Below are 21,450 nucleotides of genomic sequence, written 5' to 3'. Positions count from 1 at the left end.
GCTAGGCCTACCACAGACTGAAACAACAGAAATTTCTTTTCTTGCTGTTCTGGAGGTTAGGAGTCCAAGATCAAGATGTCAGCAGGTTTGATTTCTCCTGAAGCTTTTCTCCTTGGCTTTCAGATGGCCTTTCTTCTATACATGGGCACCCTGTTTCTCTGCATGCGTCCAAATTTCCTGTTCCTATAAGGACACAAGTCACATTGGATTCAGTCCACCTATGTCCACATTTTAATTTAATCCTTTTGTTAGAAGTCCTATCTCCAAATACAGTCTTATTTTAAGGTACTGGGCGTTAGGGCTTCAAGATATGGTGGCCAGGGGGGTAGCGGCGGTCTTGGGGGCATAATTCAGCCTATAACACTGTAAGAAATTTGAGCATTAGTAGAGATTTAATTCATTAGTAGAGATTTACTACCAACAGCAGACCAAGTTAAACTTAAGCACACCCTGCAAAATTTCAGAAAGTTCTGTCTTTTGTTAATAGAAAAAAAGAAATTACTCCTTCATGCAACCATTTATTGAGCACCTCTCTGTGCCCTGTATTAGGAAGGCAAAGTCATAAAAGCTGAGCGACAAGGGCTCCCACTGCATTGCAGATATTGTCCGATCTAATCAAGAAATATTTATTGAGTGGTGGTGTTGGAGGTTAAAGAAGTATCAGACATACTTGATCCCGTTCCTGAAGGAGCTTGTAATTCTTGTCCAGAGGCAAAAAAAGCTCTCATGAAACAAGAAGAACAGCACCAGGCGATATATAACTGAGTTCTAAATCGTGTGGTGGGGACTTCAATTGCTGCTGGAATTTAGAATGAGGAAGATCAATGAGCCAGTGGGTCAACCTCAGCTAAATCACTTAGAGTGAAGCATTCATTAGTTGGAACCATTGTTCAGGCTCTGAATTTTCAGTTCAATGCAGTAAAAGCCAGTCAGAAAGCCTGAATCACATGGACGACTCAAGATCGAGTTTCATTTCAAATTTCTAACATCACAAGACAACTGTGGGTCTCACTCTGCTCACCACAGTCCCACCCACCACCTAACCCTAAAAGTACACTGAAAGTCCTCTCCACGCGCCTTCTGCAAAATGTGGGTGAGAACCACGTGGTGACAGCCATCCCTGACAGGGCCATTTCTACAGAAGAGGGCCAGTAAGCTCACACCTGCACCCTGTTCCCACCTCACCCAAACCCCTTGACCCTGTAGGAGCTCTCAGTTACTGGTAAGAATAACCTTGGTGGGGTTATGAGTGCAGCTCAGTGGCAAAACACTTGTCTAGCTTGCAAGGGGGTCCTGGGTTGATCCCCAGAACAGAAGGCGGGGGGGGGGGGGGGGGGGAATGCTCTTGTTCCTTTTTTTATTTAAACTGGGGCTTAAACCCAGGAATGCTTTACACTGAGCCACATCCCCAGCCCTTTTTGTTTTTTACTTTGAGACAGGGTCTTGCTAAATAGCTTGGAGTCTCACTAAATTGCTGAGGCTGGCCTCGAACTTATGATTCTCCTGACTCAGTCTCTCAAGTTACTGGTATTAAGTGAACATGTTGCTGCACTAGGCATGCCCTTGTTTCTGTAGGATGGCTATTTACTGAGGTACAGGGCATCACTTGACAGGATGTGGACAGGGCGAGAACAAGAGAAACAGGATATGAGAACTGAGCACTAGGACAGAGGATTTGATCTGATGTACATTTCTCTCTCTCCCTTACATTTCTGGGTCTCTTTTAGAACAGGGGTCCAGAGTGGCCTGTGAGAGCAGCCAGCCTCTGTGTACCTCTCAGCCCCCCTATGCCCCTGTGAGAAGCTCCTCTAGTTTTACTGCTGGTTCACATGCTACACGTGCAGTGCAAGCTGGGGAATGCTGCACCCCCCACCTTGGTTTCCCAGGGGTGCTGTGCACTCCTCTAGGCGGGGCCTCATCCCCTCTGTGCACCTGAGTCCTGTAGAAGATACTAGGGCCCTAGTGATGACCAGAGTGACTGCTTTTCAAGTAAACTGTTGAGAATATCTTTAAAAACTGTCTTAAAGCTGAAGTGTAGCTCAGTGATAGAGCACCCCTGGGTGCTATCACAGTATCAAAAAACAAACAAAAAAAAATTGGGGAGTCTTGTTGTCCTTTTATTTATTTGTTTAGTTATTTGTTTTTGTGGTGCTTTACCCCTAAGCTAATTCCCAGCCCTCTTTTTATTTTATTATTATTATTTTTTAAAGTTTGAAACAGGTTTTCAGTAAGTTGCCCAGGCTAGACTCATACTTATGATCCTCCTGCCTCAGCCTTCCAAATACCTGGAATTATAGATGTACTCCACCACTCCACCACACCCAGCCCTCATAGTCTTTTTTTTCTTTCTTTCTTTCTTTTCTTTTCTTCTTCTTCTTTTTTTTTTTTTTTTTTTTTTTTTGGTACTGGACATTGAACCCACAGGCACTCTACCCACTGAGCCACATCCCCAGTTCTTTTTATTTTTTTTATTTTGAGACAGGGTCTCACTAAACTGCTTAGGGCCTGGCTAAGTTGCTGAGGCTGGACTTGAACTTGTGAATCTCCTGTCTCAGCCTCCTGAATTGCTGAGATTATCTGTGTGCACCACTGTGCCTGGCTCATGGTCCTTTTAAAGCAATATTTGGGACTGGGGACATAGCTCAGTGGTAGAGCACTTGCTTAGCATGTGCAAAGCCCTGGATTCAATTCCAGTAACTCAAAAATAGAAAAGTAATATTTGTTGGGGTGGAATGAAGATCATAGCAGAAAATCAAACAAATGGACAAGAATGGAAGCTTCTCCAGAGCCTAGAAAGTCCAGGGTTTAGCTGACTGCAAGCTGAGCTCAGTTCCACACTCTGACCACTGTGGAGATTGACAGAAAAACTAACCACATGGGTGAGACTTTGGGTCACAGCATCCTCATTTAACTTCCCCAAGTGTCTCTGGTGTGTGACTTTCAAAGGACACTAGTGGTTCATCAGAAGTATTGATCCAGTATGCATTGGGCCTTAGCAACTCTTACAATCCATCCTCAGTCCTGCAAAATAAAGGAGGGGGGTGGGGCGGGGGAAAAAAAAAAACAAAAAAAAAAACCTCTAATAAAGGATGCTTAATTGACCTCTCAGAATTTCCCAAGAGCCACTACTTTGGTTTGCTCTTTTCTTCAGTGCACACACACAGCAACTCAGGCTCTAGAAAGCCCCAAATCTTTTAAAATCTATTTTGATTTGTTTTGGTATTTTTGGTTTTGGGTACCACTTAGCTGTGTCACCAGCCCTTTTTATTTTTTGAGACAAGTTACCTAGGTCCTTGCGAAGTTGCTGAGGCTGGCTTTTAACTTGGAATCCTCCTGCTTTCGCCTCCCAAGTGGCTGGGATTACAAGGGTGTGCCTTAGTGCCTGACTTTAAATCTGTTTGCACTGAAAGTGTGGGTTGAAAATTTCTACAGTTCTGTGTGCCCCGAGTACAAAAGAGAGCTCTCCCATCGGTGGGCATAGTATCTAAGCCTTCTGTTCTAGTCAGATTTTTCACTGCTGTGACTAAAAGCACCTGACCAGCACAATTGTAGAGGAGAAAAGGTTTATTTGAGGGCTCAAGGTTTCAGAGTTTTAGTCCATAGTAGGCCAACTCCATTTCTCATGGTTCGAGGTGAGGCTGAACATCATGGCGGGAGAGTGTAGCGGAGGGAAACAGCTCACGTGTTAATCAGAAAGCAGAGAAAGAGACGCCGCTCACCTGACACAAACATATACCCCATAGCCACACCCACAATGAAACAGTTCCTCCAGCCACACCCCACCTGCCTCCAGTTATCACTCAGTTAATCCCATCAGAGATCAATCAACTGATCAGGTTAATGCTGTAACCCAACCATTTCTCTTCCAAATCTTTTTGCATTGTCTTACATGTCTTTTGGGGGATACCACATCTAAACCATAACACCTTCCACAGAACACTAGAACAGCAGTTGACAGTATTGTCAGTCACCTTAGTCAATGGCAGTAGCTTGGGTACATTCTCTATCTCCCAGGAAGGACAAGGAGAAACTGTTTAGACCAGGTGTGCTTTGTGGCAAGAACTCCTAATTATAAATATATTTTTTAGGGGTAGGGGTTACTGCTCAGTGGTAGAGTCTATGTTTAGCATGTGCAAGGCCTTGAGTTTGATCTGCATCACCAGAAAACAAACTATATATATAGCTTAAGGACTTAAATTGTGCCAGATGCTTTACCTGTATTATGTCATTTAATAGTCTAGGTATTATTATTATCATTTCCATTGTAGAGATGAGGAAAACAAATCTCAAGAAGGCAACCAACTTAGAGATAAGACTTTTCCAAAGTTATATGGCTAGTCATTGGGGAAGGTGCAATTGAACTCAGTTGACTATATTGCCACATATTAACCACTAGGCTCTACTCTCCCTCCCTCCCTCTCTTTCTCTTTCCCCCAACTACTGGGTGTTGAACCCAGGTCCTCATGAGTGCTACAAAAGCCCTCTAGCACTGACCTACATCCCTAGTCCTTATAAACTGATGTCAATTCTCAACTTCCAGTGTGCTTAGTCCCACCACAAAACCAAAATCAGGCCTGGAAAAGTCTTAGGAATAATTTTTTAGTTGTAATTACAAACCCACAGCCTTTCAGACAATTATTTTTTTATCTTTGCCAAGGTGCATTTTATATATAATCCATGTGTTTCAAGTGTGTAATTTAATGATTTTTAGTAAATTTATCACTGCTATACTTTGGATCTTGAATATCCCCCAAAGACCCAGGTGTTGAAGGCTTGGCCCCACCCCCTGGTGCTATTGGGAGGTGGCAGAATCTTTAGGAGGTAAGCCCAGTGGGAGGAAGTAAGGTCACTGGGGGTGTGCCCTTGAGGAAATATCAGGACCCAAGCCATTCCTGTCTCTTCTCTTTCTGGCTGGTGTGATAAGCAGCTTCCTCCATCACATCCCTCCTGCCCATGTCCCACCTCCCCACAGGCTCAAAAGCAAAAAGCAAAAGGGCCAACCAGCCATGAACTGAAACTTCTGAAATTGTGAGCCAAATAAAATTTTTATCTTTATACATTGACTTTCTAACGTATTTTACTCCAGTGACAGAAACCTGATTACAACAAATACTTACAACCATCATCTTAAATATGTTTTAGAGCAATATTTATTCCTCCAATGGAATCCCTCATGTCCACTTACCTATAAGTCAAATTATGACCTATAGATGTTGTGTTGGGTCCACTACATTTAAACTATTGTTTGGAATTTTTTTTAAGCTAGCTTTTTAAAAATGGGACAATTTCACATAAAAATTAAAAATGTAGCAAGGCATGGTGGCACACTCCTATAATCCCAGCCACTCAGGAGGCTGACACAGGAGGATCACAAGTTCAAGGTCATCTGGACAACTTGGCAAAGATGGCAAGGTCATCTGGACCCTGTCTCAAAATAAAAAATAAAAAGGGCTAGGGATGTACCTCAGTGGTAGAATACCCCTGGGTCAATCTCCAGTACCAAAAAATAAATGAATTAATTACTTTAATTAAGAAAGAAATAAAATTTTTTACCTCCTTGAAAATGAGAACATGAGCAACATTGGAAACTTCCTACAAGGTTCAGGAGCTGCCCCTTTCAGACAAAACTTGGGCTCCCCAAGACTGTCACATAAAAATCAGTAAAGGGGCATGTAATATAAAGCCGATACTCCGCCTCTTACGTTACAGGAATTTTCCGCTTATGCTGCCGCCATTTTCCTGCTTCCCATGTTACGTCCTAACATGCTAGATAGCTATTGGTTCATCAGTCAGCTTGCAAGTATTCTCCTCCGCTACTGGTTCCTTCCAGCCTGGGAGATTCCAATATCTGGGAGAAGCTACACGCCATCTTCTCCTTTTTCCTTTCTTTTCACCCTGAAGCGGACGTGTTAGTCCTCTGCATAATAAAGTCTCTTGCGTGAGACCTCCTGTCCGCGGTGCATTTTTTTGGAGCTATTGGCGAGCCGCAACTGAGATGAGTGAGCGCGGGCCAGTTCAGGGGGAATGCACAGCGGCGACTAGAATCTCCAAGGGTCCCAAGCTGAGCATTTTTTAGCTGCCTTATAGGGCACAGGTGAAATCCCTAGAACCACAGCCCTGAATGTTCACCCTCCAGTCCTAGACACCTGATGGCCCCTCCACTCCCTATTCCAGAGTTGTTGCAGCTATTTTTGTTTTTTTGTTTTTTTTTTGTTTTGTTTTGTTTTTTAATTCTTGGTCCTTACCCAAAAGGAGCTCTTCTTTTCACTTGGACAATAAAAAATACAATCTTCTCAGAAAACACTGATGCATCTCGATCCACAATCAGGGTTTATACTTGATGTTGCAAATCAAAGTTCAAGGTTTGCTATCTCCTTAGAATCAATCTCTCCCTGAACATAAATATAATATTGCATGAATATTCTGTGTTGGTGGGGATGGAACTTGGGCATTGCTCCTGGTTTGGGTTTTTGTTTGTTTGTTTGTTTGTTTGTTTTTTGTGGCCTTGTGCTTGCAAAGCAAGCACTTTACCAACTGAGCTATCTCCCTAGCCCCGGCATTGCTCCTGTTAAGCAAGCGTTCTATCCCTGAGCTCCAACCCTATCTCAAAATGACTGTCTTGAGTTATTATGGGTAGATGTTGCTGGTGGTATACCCAATTCCTCCTTTTTTCCTTATTGTTTTGTTCGCAGCAGTAATGTTTTCAGGGACAGCAGACTCAGCTCTAAGGAGTTAATCTATGATTGGTTAACCAGTGCTGGGAATCCCAGGTGGGTTTTTGTTGTTGTTGTTTGTTTTTCTTTTTCTACTGTGATTGGCTTCAGGGTAGGCATATGAACTATTCTAGTCCAAGAGACAAGGGGACACTGACATTGCCTGAGATGGTAGTGGGGGTGCTTTTGGTAAGATTTTCCTCCCTTTTTGACATCTTTGTTTATTGCCACAATAGAATGTAACACTTGGCACTTTAACAGCCACTTGTAGCCATGAGTGGAAAGCTAAAAGAATCACAAAAACAGAGCCCTGACATAGTTCAGCTGCCAACTCACCCAAACATCTCTATCTGGACTTCCTGTTATGTGAGATAAGACTGGCCTCTATTGTTCAGGTGACTTCTAGTTACTCATTCTGTTCTTTGAAACCAAAGCCTACAGTGTCACATTCTAAATGAGTCCTGTTGCCAATATTAGGATGCTTCCCTGGTTTTCATGGCTTGCTCAAGTCCTTAACTATATTCTGGGGTTGGGCTTCTCATGTAGAAAACTGAATTTTGTGTGTGCATGTGTGGTTCTGGGAATTAAACCCAGGGCCTCACACATGCTAAGCACACACTCTACCATGGAGCTACAGCCCTAACCTAAAGCTGTATTCAACCATTTTATGTTGGTGTTTGTGTTTGGTTCTGTGGTTCTGGGGATTGGACTCAAGGGCACTGTACTACTGAGCCATATCTCCAGTCCTTTTTATTTTTTCATTTTGATGCAGAGTCTCGCCAACTTACCCAGGCTGGCCTCCTGGTAATCCCCTGCTTCAGCCTCCTGTGTGACTGGTATCACAAGCGTATACCACCGCACCTGGCTATTTATTTGTTTATAACTCAAGAGATGAGCATTATCTCAATCCAGAATTTATGAGCAAATGATATGTTCTAAAAACTATGTTACCAAAGTCTGTGCAATTAGCCAAGAAAACAAACACAGACCTTGCCATAGCAGGTGTACCTCTACCAATAATCCTGTATGAAGTTAACAAATAGGTGAATAAGTTCACCCTGTAAAACCACAACCTGGTGGTTAGCTCTGACTATCTACAAAATGTCATTGTTTGCTGCCAGCCTCTATTCTGCCCATCTCCCATCTTAATTAGAGAATTGGTCGTGCCTTAGGTCAGGAGGGTATGACTGCTTCAAGCCTCACCCCACCCCAACACCTTCAGGAATATCACTCGGTCACTATTTTGGGGATCTTAGAGGGCAACCCCAGCTCTGACCACTGGTGCCTTACTGGGCCCAGAATTTCACTCACAAACATTATCATCTATAGCCAGGCACAGTGGCACACACGCCTGTAATTCCAGTGGCTCAGGAGGCTGAGGCAGGAGGATTTTGAGTTCAAAGCCAGCCAGCCTCAGCAACTCAGCGAGGCCCTAAGCAACTCAGTGAGACCCTGTCTCTAAATACAATATAAAAAATGACTGGGGATGTAGCTTAGGGGTTAAGTGCCCCTTGGTTCAATTCCCAGCACCAAAAATAAAGCATTATCACCTATCTACTGACCATCCCTCAAGTGTCAGGCATCTGATATCCATTAATGCTAATCCCTAAAATGACCCTGTTGGGGGTGGGGATATAGCTCACTTGGTAGATTGCTTGCCTTGTGTGCACAAGGCCCTGGGTTCAATCCCCAGCACACGCGCGCGCACACACACACACACACACACACACACACACACACACACACAAAACCTGACCCTGTTAAGTATAATTATAATGCCATTTCACAGACAGGTTCAGGGAGTTCGTGACTTGTCTAAAACAAAATAAACTGGAAAACTGCAGAGCTCAGTCTGTGTTCAAAGTCGGCCATTCTTCCTAGCACTAGTCTGCTTCACTGCTGACCAGTTCTAGAGTGAGGAGACCACAACTGTTACCACACTCCTGGGTAGGCTCTTGAGCTGCAGCTCACACTTATTAGCAATGCATGCTAGTAATATGACTAGAGTCAGAAGCCTGAGTTTACCTCTTACCTCTTGGAAAAGTAAGAACCTGCCTTGATGCACATTCTGGGATTTATTATGGTATCCCACTGAGGGATGTCCCTAGGTTCCTTTTTGCCCAGGTTCTAGCTCCTTCTTGCCTGTGTTCCACCCTGGAGTGGAGGCCTGATCCAAGTCTTCCAATGTCAGCCTCCATTATTAAAATATAACCAGAGAACCAGAGGCAATACTTAGCATAACTTTTTTTTTTTTGGCAGTACTTGGGATTGAACCCAAGGGTGCTCTACCAATAAGCTACCCTTCTAGCCCTTTTAAGTTTTCATTTTGAGATAGGGCCTTGTTAAATTGCTGAGGGTGGCCTCAAACTTGCAATCCTCCTGTCTCAGTCTCCAGAGTTACTGGGATTATAGGCATGAACCACTGTGTCCAGCTGAACATTACTTCTTCTTTTTTTTTTGTTTTTGTTTTTGTTTTTTAGTTGCAGATGACACAATACTTTTATTTTATTAATCTATTTATTTTTGTGGTGCCGAGGATCAAACTCAATGCCTCACATGTGCTAGGCAAGCGCTCTACCACTAAGCCACAACACAGCCTTGAATATAACTTCTTACCAAAGAATTGTAATCAAAATCTAATCAAACTGCCAGGTGCCAGCCTCAGCCATTTAGTAAGGCCCAATGCAACTTAGTGAGACTCTATCTTAAAATAAAAAATAAAAAGGGCTGGGAATATTGTGAATATTGTTCAGTGGGGTAAAGTGCCTTGGGTTTAATACCCAATACTAAAAGAGAGAGAGAGAAAAGAAAAAAGAAAATTACTCAGAAGTAGTTAGAGCAAGGGAGCATATATTATAAAATATTAACTGTTATTGAATCTAGATGATGGATATATAAATGTTATTTGTACCATTCAAATGTTATTATTTTTGTCATGATAAAAAGTTTGAAAACGAAATGGGGTCTTGAAGTCAGGGCCTCTCTGTTGATCAAGTTTTGCCCAGGTGGTTTCCCCTCTTGGTGTTCTGCTCAGCTGCTGGGCCATGTGGCTGTTTCAGCCTGGATCCACAGAGGCCCGAATGAGTTTAGAGATTGCTAAGGCCCCTAGAACCAGAGGTGGAAGCACCACTTCTGGGGCTGGACAACCAAGGTAGATTCCTAACTGGTGTCTTGGAAGGGAAAATAAACATCTCTCCCATGAGGCAGCCCTTGGGAGAGACAGATCCTATATGGAAGATCCAGAGCCCCTCCTGGGAGGCCAAAGCAGGAGAATGGATTGCAATTCCAAGCTAGCCTGGGCAACTTAGCAAGACCCTGTCTTAAAATGAAATCAAAAGTGCTGGGGATGTGGCTCAGTGGTGGAGCGCTTTCCTAGCATGTGTAAGGCCCTGCATTCCATCCCCAGAACCATAAACAAACAAACAAACAAAAAATTCCTCATCTAACTTGGTGCCAATGACCAGAGTAGAGACTGTAGAGACCTAGGCCTTTGGACATTAACCACAACATCGAGGCTGAGGCACGTGCCACTCAAGACTAAAGGATCTGGCTTAGCCACAACAGTCACAGTTAAGCAGCCCTGTGGAATTCCAGCCACTGGAATGCCAGCCTGGACCTTGAAGTTAAGTAGACCTTGGTTCAAATATTGAATTCAGCAAAAACTAGTTGATGATTTTCCTCATCTAAAAATGGAGCCAGGAATGGTGGTGCACACCTGTAATCCCAGAGACTCCGAAGGCTGAGACAGGAGGACTGCAAATTTGAGGCCAACCTTAGCACCTAGGGAGGTCCTAAGCAATTTAGTGAGACCATGTTTCAAAATGAAAAATTTAAAGGGCTGGGGATGCCACTCAGTGGTAGCACACCCCTGGATTTAATTCCAAGTACCACACATGGACACATGCAAAAAGACTCCAATAAGATGACATGTGTAAAAATATTAGTCAAAATGCATGGTTCTGGGGTTGGTGTTATAGATCAGTGGTAGAGTGCTTGCCTAGAATGCGTGAGGCACTGGGTTTGATCCCTAGCACCACATAAAAAAATTAAATAATCAAAATAAAGCTATTGTGTCCATCTACAACTAAAATTATTTTTTAAAAAAATGCCTAGTACCTAAGCAAATACTCAATAAACAATAGATGATATTGTGATGATTGCAACTATTGTCAGCAAAGCACCTTTTTTTTTTTTTATCCCCAGCACTAAGTTTCCATTCTTTCCAGGGCCTCTCTAATGCTAGGCAAGTGCTCTACCACTCAACTGCTTCCGCAGTCAGAGCCCTTCTTCCTCTCCCAGGTTACTTGGGGATTGGTCCCAGGAATGCTCTACACTAAGACACATTCGCAACCCTTTTTATTTTAAATTTTGAGATAGGGTCCCAGGCTGACCTCAAACTTGAGATCCTTCTGCCTCAGCCTCCTGTGTAGCTAGTATTGTAAGCATGTGCCACCATAACTGCCCTAACAAAGCACTTCTAAACACAATCTACCTGGATAAATTCCTCACTGTCAGCTTTCTTTTTTTTTTTTTTTTTTCAGTGCTGAAGGTGGAACCCAGGGCCTTGTACCTGCTAGGCAGGCTCTCTACCACTGAACAAGAACACCATTTCTTAAATATAAGAAATTCTACTATCATCTTTGAAATATATTTATCAGTCAGCTTAATAATTCAGTTTCCTATATTCTCTTTGTAGAGAGAAATGGGAGATGAATGACAAAATTGTTTTCTAAGTGTTTCCATGTATAAGCTTTGATTTGCCAATAGGTCATTCAACTTTAGTAGAATCAGGGTAAGACATACCTGTTTCTGTATTCCTTTGGAACCCGCCATGTCAATCACAGAGTAATTGCTCCAAAAAATTTGGTAGCTCAGTTGTAGAGTGTTTGCCTAGAATGTGGGAACTCCTGAGTTCAATCCCCAGTACGTGAAGAAAAACAAGAAGGAGGAGAAGGAGGAGGAGGAGGAGGAGGAGGAGGAGGAGGAGGAGGAGGAGGAGGAGGAGGAGGAGGAGGAGGAGGAGGAGGAGGAGGAGGAGGAGGAGGAGGAGGAGGAGGAGGAGGAGGAGGAGGAGGAGGAGGAGGAGGAGGAGGAGGAGGAGGAGGAGAAGGAGGAGGAGAAGAAGAAGAAGGAGAAGAAGAAGAAAAGAAAAAAAAAGATTTATTTTGTAAATTGAATGAAATTCATCTGAAGGCCAAGAGCACTGACCTCATGTAAAGTGGAACTCAGGGTACTTCCCTGGGAAAGAAAAGGTAGAGGAACCATTGATTCCGTAGAAATCTGCACAGGAATTGTTCAAGAAGATGGTATGCTGGTCCTTCTGCCCTTTGGAACTCCTGAGCAGCAAGAGGCAAATTTCCAGAGCTTCCCCATGGTGAGAATTTTAACTAGGTCTTCAGTCAGAGCATCTGGGTTGAGCAAAAGACAGACAGTAATTCAGCCTGACTGTGTGACCAGCCAGTCATTAAGGAGTGATTTTATTGGGCTACCTTGTCTCTGGAGAAGGAAATGGGCTATAGACAAAGAAATTAGCATTCTAAAAGCAAGGGAATCTGTAAAGTAGGAAAGGACCCTGAGATCAGAGCCTCCAATCCTGCATTTTACACAGGAAGGCCCAGACCGAAAGTGTGGGGCCCAATATCACCTAATTTGTTAGTAGCAACACAGGTTGAAACCAGGAACTAAATTCACCAACTCCCAGGTTCCTGCTTTTTCCACCACTTCAGTCAGCCTCTCCCAGGACATAGGCCCTCTGCTAAGCAGACCACATGTGCACAGAGAATGTCACCCTTCCTCTTTCCCCAAAGCTCTCCTTCAATCCTCCTGGCTTTATTCAGCCTTCTGCCTTAGGGGCACCATACTGGTCAGTGGGGCAGAGTGCTCAGTAAGCAGCAAGCAGGGATGGGGGTTTTTCCTGCAGGTGTTTTTCTGGCTGCTTTAAAGGAGCAGGGCAGGCATCTGCAGAAGTCTTCAAGAGGCATCTGCATTTCTTACCCTGTCCCTAACCACCAGGCCCAATGCCAGAAGAGCAGACTCTTTGTCAACAGAGATGCCCTGGCTTTGTGCACAGAGAGGAAAGCAGAAAAAGGCCTCTGGCAACCCACAGGGACCTCCAGGGGAGGAGGGATACAGAATCATCTACCAAAGTTCCAGCAAATGTTCCCATTTAAACAAACAAACAACAAGAAAATAATAAGCTGGAGAAAGAGCTGAAGGGGAAGAGCAAGTAGACTCTTAAAACTGCACTGTAATTAAAGGCATAACTACCTTCCAAATCCTTATGTGCTGAGAGGGGTGGTATGTTTATTAACCTGGTCAAAAGACAACAGGGCAAATAAAGCTGCATCCCAGTTTAGCCTCCAAACAATTTAGCATGTAAATGAGTCTTGAGCACTGGGGCATGAAGGGGACCCATAAGTAACCCTCCCTGTACAGGTCTTGGATTGTCAGAGGGTGAAGTCCAAATGCATGGAGGGAAGTACAGAGAGACACTAAGCAGCAAGGAGGAGTGGCTAACCCCAATTCCACTCAGGACAATATTCATTATTATGGGCCTGGCTGAAATCTGGGCTAGTAGATAGCTGGTTTGGTTCCCTGAAGGATTGTGCAGTTCTTGTTCAAGAGCACACCAGATCAAGGCCCAGGAATATTTACAAGAGTGTGTCGGCACCAATGCATGGAGATTCTTACCCAATGAGAACCTTCACACAAGGCAGAGAGGGCACTGCCAGGGTGTTTGCATGGCAGAAACTAGCATATGGGCTTAAAAGAAACCCCTCTGGGTAGAGGAAGGGAGGGCTATACCCACATGAATCACTCTCTGGTGGTTTTTGCTTTAGTTTCAGGACCTGTGGCTAAGGCAGAAGGACCAATAGGGCCCCTGGTCTCCTTGCTTTTTCTCCTCCCAGCTGCTTCTGTCTCTCTCTCTCTCAGGCTCCTGGACACAAAACAGCTGAGCAGATAAACAAGTCACCACCTGCTCCCTCCTCCCCCGTGACACCGCCCCTGTCCCCAAGTCCCACCCCTTCTTCCTCGCACTCTCCCTCCATTCCTCCCTGAAGCCAAACTCCCCAGCAGCAGCAGCTGCAGCCCGCTCTCTCCCCACCAGTGCCTGCCTTCCCACCCCCCCCCACACACACACCCTTCAGCCCCTGCTCCCCACCAATGGCAAATGAGGAACATGTGTACAGAGCCCTGGGCTCTCCCTCCTCCCCAGGGCCATTTCAAACAAAACAGTTGTGCTTTCTGAAAGTAAGACGTGGAGCTCTGGAGTCCCCAAGGAAAACGGGTTTATGGCATCCGCCAGCCCTGGAGCCAATGAGTGTCTGGCCACTTGGCCCAGAGCCCCTTTGCCAGGCACAGAAAAACTGGAAGGAAGGGGTTAATCTGAGCAGAAGAAGCCCAGAGGGGCCCAGCTCTATTCCCCACTACAGGGGAGGCAGATCCTGGGATAGAGGGCAGGGGGGCAGGAAGCAGCTCAGAGGGGCCAGGAGGCCAAGGCCCCATTGAAACCCTGAATGAAGGCCATCTTTTTAGTAGGGTAGTATTTAGTAATGTGGAATGAGAGTGCATGCACACACACAGAGTATGCTTTTATTAATAAGATAAATGTTGTCACAACAAACTCTGGGCTTGGTAGTCAGAAACCCTGAGTTGGCGCCATTTAATAAGTCCCCAGTGCCAAGGTGAGTATTAGTGAAGGCCCAGGTTGGTGCAGTTGGTGCGGAACACAGGAGAGGAACCCCAGGGTGCCTCATCCCAGGGAGGGCAATGTGGGCCATGAGCTGGTTGGTGGGGAGCCCTCAGAGGTTTTCTTAGCAATGTGGAGTTAATCTGTGTTACTGCTGGCTCACCTGAGTTCTGAGAAGGTTACGTAAGATGCCGTAAATAGTAAAGAAGTGTACCAGCCTTGGTCTTTACCACCAGACATCCATATTTCTTCAGAACTCCGTCTTTACAGTTTTATTCCAAAGGCAAAGGATGGATTTGGTGTTCAAGGAAAACAAGTATGCATTTTATTTATCAATTCTTTTCCCCCCTGTGGTGCTGAGGATCAAACCCAGGGCTTTGCACATGCTAAGCAAGGGCTCTACCACTGAGCTATATCCCCAGACCCTGCCAACTTATTTATATTTGTCAGCTGCTATTTTGTGTGGAAAACAGCAGAAACACTAAACTGGAGAGCTCAGAGCTGGGGTGGAAAGAATGAATGACTGTGTGACCCAGATAAGTTACTCAACCTCTCTGAACCTGAGTTTTCTTATTGGTAAAATGGAAATAGTAACTCCCTCACAAGGTGAACTACTCTTAATTTTTCAGGTGAAATTAAGTAACAAGGCAAAGTTAACATAAGATACATAAAATACGAGCCCTGAGCTAAGGGTGTAGCTCAGCAGTAGAGCATTTGCCAGTCATGCATGAGCTCCTGGGTTCTATCCCCATCATGGCAGTACACAAAACAAAAATCTACCTTTTTCTGTGTGGATCCCAAAGTATCATTTTGCTGGAGCTCCACTTCATGCTTAATAAAATAGTTTCTCCCCACACACTTTTAAAAAAAATTTGTTATATAAAAAATGGAAACACCAAAGAAAGTGGCAGGACAAAAGGGTGCCACAAACCCAGTAATTCTGAGGGGGTATCTCTCTAGACCTACAAGATAAGGGAGGGAGGAGCCCAGTTGGAATTTTTAATCCAGCAGAGGTTAGTGGATGGGAGTCCCTCCCTCCTTCTCCTGTAGAGCAAGACTTCTCATCCCAGGGGTGACTGACATTTAGGGCCAGATAGATCCTTGGGGCAAGGGCCTTCCTGTGCAGTGCTGCCTGTTTAGTAGGCTCTACCCTCTAGGTAGCACATCTCCCCCCAGTTATGACAATCAACATGTCTCAAAATCACCCCTGGTACAGAACCACTGCTCTGGAGCAAAGGGCACACACCTCCTCCTAGGAGTCAGGGCTAAGGGAATTAACAAAGGTTAGAAGCATGGTTATTCACCAATATCTATCTTTTTTTTTCTTTTTTGGGGGTTGGGGCAGGGATTGAACTCCAGGGCACTTCACCACTGAGCCACATCTGCAGCCCTATTTTGTATTTTATTTAGAGATAGGGTTTCACTAGTTACTTAGCACCTCACTTTTGCTGAGGCTAGCTTTGAACTCGAGATCCTCCTGCCTCAGCCTCCGGAACCACTGGGATCTTGGATTACAGGCATGCACCATCATACCCAGTACCAATACCTGTCTTTGAAACAAGAGAGAGATTCACAAACCACCTGAGAAGGAAGATGTGGTCATGGGGAAGGCAATGAGTGGCTACTCCAAGAAAAATAAGAAATAAACTAGGGATGGGGGTTGTAGCTCAGCAGTGCAAGGCCCTGGGCTCCATCCCCAGCACTGCAAATGAAAGAAGATAGGGAGGTAGGGAGGGAAAGAAGAGAGGAAAGGCAAGGCTTGCTGTTGGACAGGTTGGCAGGAAAGCTGAGGCTGTGTCCCACAGTGACTCCTTGCCACCACAAAGGCACTGCTTTGGTGGAAGTTTCCCACCTTTGGACTTTTTTCTTGATTTGTTTGAAGAATTTAGGTGCATTTTTAAATCCAACCAGAAAAATGATCCAGGGTGGTGGGAGTCAGATCTCTTCCTGCCCTTGCTGGGTCATAAATGACCTTAGATGTGAGCTCAGTCATTTAATCTCTCTGTGGCTTGGGCTGCAGAATGTGATGTTGGAGTCCATGTGTTCTTTTTTCTTTTTTCTGGTACCAGAGATTGAAACCAGGGACACTTAACCACTGAGTCACATTCCCAGCCCTTTTTATTTTTAATTTTGAGACAGGCTCTCACCAAGTTCCTTGGGGACTTGCTAAATTGCTGAGGATGGCTTTGAACTTGCAATCCTCTATATTCCTGTCTCAGTCTCCAGAGCCCCTGGGATTACAGGAGTGTGCCACCTCACCCAGCTGAAGTCCATGTGTTCTAAGATCCCTTCCAGATACAAGTTAAGAGGCCCAGGAACACTACAATGTGATTAAGTCAGCTGGGTAGTTGGGGTACTGCAGAAATCCATCTTACACTTAGAATGTAGCTCCTGATAGAGCACTTGCCTAGCATGCATAAGGCCCTGGATTCCATCCCCAGCAACTCCCTCTCCAAAATAATAATTCATATTACTTCATTATAAGGCTACAGTGTGATTCTCCACGGGTCTTTATTATGAACTGTTGTTGCTAAGAAATATGTCACAAGTTCTTACTGTATGCTTCATCTATAAAATGGGTGTGATGATAGAAACTAAGTCACAGAGTTAGTGTAAGAGTTAAATGAGATAATATATACATGACAATTAGCACAATGCGTGGTACAACATTAAGTGCAAAGTACTTGTTAGCAGCAAATGTTTTTCTGTGTGGATCCCAAAGTACTCTGTACCCCGCATTGTGCTGGGCCCTGCAGATGATGAATAGGGCTCCTGTTCTGAGGGAAAAGATGCAAGCAACTATGATACTCTGAGAGGGCCAGGTAGAAAGGGCCTGGACACAGGGTCAGGGAAAGCATCTCAGGACACTGAGCAGAATAATGGCCTTGCCATTGAATCCTGAAGTATGACTGATGGTGTTTACTCAGGCTTAGGAGGCAGGGCATTGCTGATGAAGGCTGGAACACATATGTAAATGATCCCAGGACTTTGGGCTTCTACAGAAGTGAATGCACTTGAGTCAGGCTTGTGGGAGACAGTGGTGAGAAGCAAGCCTGAATGTTCGTTCCAAAAAGAAGGAAACTGCATGGTAATGCTTCCTTTTTATTAGACCCACTCTTTCCCATTTTGAACAGGCCACCAGGCAGCTAAGAACTGGTTTTTAGGTTGAGGTATTGCAGTGCTTCCTTGAATCCAGGTTTCTCTTGACCTAGCTTTCTTTATAGCCTAGACCTCAACCTTCAATCTAGTTTGGGGTTTATGGTACTAGTGCCATTAATTATAAACTGGTTTGAATCTTTTTGAATAGATAATGTGTAAATCAATCAATTAATCAACAAACAAGCAAACTATAAAATACAAAAGTGTGCAGTAAGAATGAAGCTAGACTCCTTAGGGAAAGCTACACCAGGGCAGCAAGAGCCTCTCTTGTTCCTCACAATCTCCCCAGTGCTGAGGCCAGTGACTGCCACACAGTATAAGCACCTATAGCTACTGATTGAGAGGGTGACCTTAGGGAATATTTCACCCAAAGAAGGCTTGTGTAGCCGGGCTGTGGTAGTACACACCTATAATCCCAGAGGCTCGGAAGGCTGAGGCAGAAAGATCTCTAGTTCAAGGCCAGCCTCAGCAGTTTAGCTAGGCCCTAAGCAACTTAGCAAGATCCTGTCTCTAAATAAAATATTAAAAAGGGTTGGTGATGTGGCTCAGTGGTTAAAAGCTCCTGGGTTCAATTCCCAGTACCAAAAGTAATAATAATAATGATAATAATATTTTTTTAAAAATTAAAAATAAAGAGGGCTGAGAATGTAGCTCAGTGTTACAGCACCCTAGGAAAAAAAAAGGAGGAGGAGGAAGAGGAGAAGAAAAAGGAGGAGAAATCGCCTTCTCAATAAATTACACCAGGACTAACCTATCAAACCTATTCCTGACTCTACCAAACATTTGGGTTCTCTTTTGCGTATGTATGTGGGCTAAGTTGCTCAGGCTGGCCTCAAACTTTTGATCCTCCTGCCTCAACTCCTGAGTCACTGGGATTACAAGCCTGTGCCAGCTACCTTTGGGTTTTCATTGGAATTCTTCCAATATTATTCGCTAGTTGTTTTGGCTGAAAACCTGTTGCTCCAGTCAGGGACAGATAGTGTGCTAAAGATTTCTGTACCCTCCAGAACTGCACCTAGCACAAAGTTGTCACAAAGCAGCCTCCCCAAACTTCTGTGACTTTAGCCTTTTAAACACCTGCAATTCTTTGTACCTGGACAATGATGAATGAACAATCCTAATCTGTCCAAATAAGATGCTTCCTCTCTGACTATGCACTTGACCATGTAGAATGGTCTCATTTTCATTCATCCAATTAGTCAATGAATATTTGCTGAATGACAGGAGAAAAGAACTGCTTCTTATTGGCCCGTGTTGAAAGTCTTTGTAGACTTTTATCTCAATCCAGATCCTTTATAGAAAAGGCCAGAAATCATCTAAAGAAGGGCCAGGCGCTGGGATATAGCTCAGTTGGTACAGTATTTGCCTCACAAGCACAAGACCCTGGGTTCAATCTCCAGCAATAAATAAATAAATAAATAAATAAGGGCCAGCAGCTCCTAAAGAGCAGAGATGGGCTGGGGGACAGGCCTCTAAAAGCTGTGGCAGCTGCTGCTCTCCCCACTGGGTGGATCAACCATTTTTCTTAGTTCTCCTGAAGAGAGAGGTCAAGGACTGGTGTGGGTGACAAATGGAGGACTTACATTATAGTTGTGCTCAGTGCTTCCTGCTGAGCCCTGGGCTCCTCAGTGGCCTCTCACACTCTTCCCTTCCTCCTTCCTTCTTTTTCTTTCTCGCCCTTTCTCTCCCTGCCTCTCAGTGAAAGGGCTCCCTTGACAAGAGTATCAGGTTTCAGTTGTCCGTGTCCTGGGAAATTCCTAGCTCTTTTCCCCTTTCTCTTTAACCAGGATTACATATTCAGAGCTAGTTGGCTCCCTGGCCTGCCCAGCTGCTCAGGGCTGGAGGATGATGCCAAGGCTCTGGTCTTGGCTGCCCAGCCAGAAGGTGGACAGGGTCACAGAGGTGAGGCTTCCAGACTTGCTCTCCTCCCTTCTTGGTAAGGTCCTCTCAAATCTGGACTTCAGGGGCCCTTCCCCAGAATTCTGAGAGCAGAGGGTCCCCTGGCTGGGGGCTAGTGCTTCCATTTTGCTCCGGTATGCTCTCTCTGGCCCAACATCTGGCCATCAGGTCTCTTTCCAGTCCACCAACCAATACAGCCCTACAGTCAGAGGGGAAAATAGGAAACATCAGGTTATTTGTGATCTGATGATTTTCTCATTTAGAAAGAGAAACAGGAGGCTAAGAGAATAGATAAGATCATGAGAACAGAGGGGAAGGAGTGAAGGGCAGAGAAATGATCAGAAAGAAAAAGGATCCCCATCAATTCTGTTGCCTGTGGTTACAGCCAGCAAGAGTGTGATGGAGGACACAATCTCTGAGGACATGGCCTGAAATAGGTCTATTTATTTATGTACTGGTAGTGGGGATTGAACCCCGGGCACTCCACCCCTGAGCTGTATCCTCAATCCTCTTTATTTTGTTTTGTTGCAATACTGGGGATTGCACCCAGGGGCACTCTACTACTGAGCTACATTCCCAGTGCTTTTTATGTTTTTATTTTGAGACAGCATCTTGCTAAATAGACAGAGCCTTGAATATATGATCCTCCTGCCTCAGCCACCTGAGTCACTGGGATTTTAGACATTCACTATGGCACCATACAAGGTATTATTTAGAATAATTAGAAAAGGTCAGACAAAAAATGCAGCATCACACACCTGCAAATCCAGCAATTCAGAAGGATAAGACAGAAGGATCATGAGTTCAAGGTCAGCCTTGCAATTTAGCAAGACCCTGTTTCAAAATAAAAAATTAAAAAGGGTTGGGGATGTAGCTCAGTGGTAGAGGGACCCTGGGTTCAATCCACAGTATCACAAAAAGAAAACAAAATAAAACAAACAAAAACCTGGGAAACAGCCAAATCTCACTTCTCTGATGAGCAGGAAGAAGTTGGATTAGAGACTAGATATCTCCAACAGTGCATTTGGAAACAATGGCTGGGATCACAAAAATCTCCTAAGTAACCCTCTGGGACCCTCCAGGCTCCCAAACCTGGCCTGCCTCTGCTCCATTGTACACCACAGAAGTCCCTGGCCAACTAAGTAACGAGTGCAAAGTGATTAAACAAAACAAAACAAACAATGAACAAACATACATGTGCAACAGCAGAAGAAGATCCGGAACAGAGGCTGTGACTAGGGCTGGGTGGGTTTGTTCTAGCAGCATAGGTTGGGGGACATTCATAAACAAATTCCGTTGTGCAGTGGCACACACCTGTAATCCCAGCAGCTTAGGAGGCTGGAGGTAGGAGGCAGAACAGCCTCAGCAATTTAGCGAGGTCCTAAGCAATTTAGTGAAACACTGTCTCAATATTAAAAACAGAAGAAAAAAATGGCTGGGGAAGTAGCTCAGTGGTAAAGCATCCCTAGGTTTAACCCCCAATACTTGCCCCCAAAAAACAAACAAACAAAAAATCTTTGAGTTCCTGAGTGTCTTCCAAGGGCAAGCCCTGGGTCCACAACTACTGGAGTCAGTCTTTCCCTCTCCCCAGGACCCCTACCTGAGAGCACCCCCGACTCTTTCCTGGCTGCTGGAGTGCCTGAGATTTTCCAGAACACAATTCTTAGCACCTTTAAAAGAGGACGAAGGGGGAGTCAGGAGCAGAGTGTGTAGCTCAGATTTCCTTACTCTTAGCCAGACACAGTCTTAGGAAACTGCCCACTGTGCACAGTCCTATCATTCAAATGAAACATAACACCTGAGCCCTGGGGAATCACACGTGGTCACCAAGGACACTTCAGCCTCAGGCTAAGCTAAGGGCATTAGCCCTGGTGGCTTGTGACTACCCTCCAGCACAGATCAGTCCCTCCCCAGACCATAGTGCCACCCCACCTGTCACCTCCAGGACCCTCCAGCCAGGTCCCCTTAGGACTCAATATTCCCCGTGCT

At 44.7% G+C, this 21,450-nt stretch overlaps 2 long non-coding RNA genes across 2 annotated transcripts in view; one reads left to right on the top strand and one right to left on the bottom strand.

The window, feature by feature from the left end:
* LOC306661353 overlaps positions 1 to 11,608 on the top strand; it is an 84,427-nt gene extending 72,819 nt beyond the window's left edge. The window contains exons 3-4 of the long non-coding RNA XR_013763857.1: positions 6,693 to 6,770; positions 11,255 to 11,608. This is a non-coding gene — a long non-coding RNA (uncharacterized lncRNA). The remainder of the gene's footprint in view (positions 1 to 6,692; positions 6,771 to 11,254) is intronic.
* Positions 1 to 21,195, bottom strand: part of LOC306661355 — a 30,025-nt gene extending 8,830 nt beyond the window's left edge. The window contains exons 1-2 of the long non-coding RNA XR_013763859.1: positions 21,062 to 21,195; positions 19,146 to 19,660 (exon numbers count right to left, since the gene is read on the bottom strand). This is a non-coding gene — a long non-coding RNA (uncharacterized lncRNA). The remainder of the gene's footprint in view (positions 1 to 19,145; positions 19,661 to 21,061) is intronic.
* Between the last annotated feature and the right edge of the window lie 255 nt (positions 21,196 to 21,450).

The sequence above is a fragment of the Sciurus vulgaris genome (assembly GCF_902686455.1).
Source record: "Sciurus vulgaris genome assembly, chromosome: 5".
Classification (NCBI taxonomy): Eukaryota; Metazoa; Chordata; class Mammalia; order Rodentia; family Sciuridae; genus Sciurus; species Sciurus vulgaris.
This window is presented reverse-complemented; position numbering and strand designations above follow the sequence as displayed.